Raw genomic sequence first — 1,054 nt, 5'->3', positions numbered from 1 at the left:
AGAATAGAATAGAATAGAATAGAATAGAATAGAATAGAATAGAATAGAAAATATGAAATGGAAGAATAGAATAGAATAGAATAGAATAGAATAGAATAGAATAGAATAGAATAGAATAGAATAGAATAGAAAATATGAAATGGAAGAATAGAATAGAATAGAATAGAACAGAACAGAACAGAACAGAATAGAATAGAATAGAATAGAATAGACAGATTGTAGAATAGAACAGAAGAGAATAGAACAGAACAGAACAGAAAAGAACAGAACAGAACAGAACAGAACAGAACAGAATAGAACAGAGTAGAATAGAATAGAATAGAATAGAATAGAATAGAATAGAATAGAATAGAATAGACAGATTGTAGAATAGAATAGAGGAACCTTTGACAAATCCCATCAGAGAAGGAATTTCATAAATGGCCCACAGCGAGAAACGCTTCGTGTATAATTGTGTTGCACAACATGGAAATTGTTCTCACAGCTTCTCTTGAGACACCCTTTGAGCCATGTGCGCTGATCAGAAATCACAGGGCAGAAATATTTCTGTAACAAATGGTTGACGGTCTTTTTTGGCCTCCTCTTGAAGTTCACATTCTTCTTTTTTTCTCAAGATGGCTTGTTACTACAGTCCATAAATGGACACACACACACACACACACACACACACACACAGACACACACGAATCAATGAACAGTTTACCATTAAATAATCCTATTTTACGTAAAAGAATGTAGCAATTATCCAATACACGGGGAGTCATCTAATCACCTCTATTAATATAATGTAGTAATTAATCATTGAGTTCAAATCAAGCCTAGTTCCTGTTCTGCCTAATTTTTATAGCCTGCTTCCCCCCGTACAGAGCGGGCACCCAGAAGCACAAAGGTGCCGCTTTGGACCTAGGGACAGTTGTGTGCTTGAATTATGATCCGTCGCAACACACCTTTGTGCTGCGGTTTTGTGAACCGCACCCTGGGTGGGTTGGTTGGCTGGTTTCTATAGAATCCGTCTAATAACTAACGGCAGGCTTTGAAGGCAGGATAATATGAG

The sequence above is a fragment of the Protobothrops mucrosquamatus genome, unplaced genomic scaffold, assembly GCF_001527695.2.
Source record: "Protobothrops mucrosquamatus isolate PMUCROS unplaced genomic scaffold, P.Mucros_1.0 scaffold3188, whole genome shotgun sequence".
Lineage (NCBI taxonomy): Eukaryota > Metazoa > Chordata > Lepidosauria > Squamata > Viperidae > Protobothrops > Protobothrops mucrosquamatus.
This window is presented reverse-complemented; position numbering follows the sequence as displayed.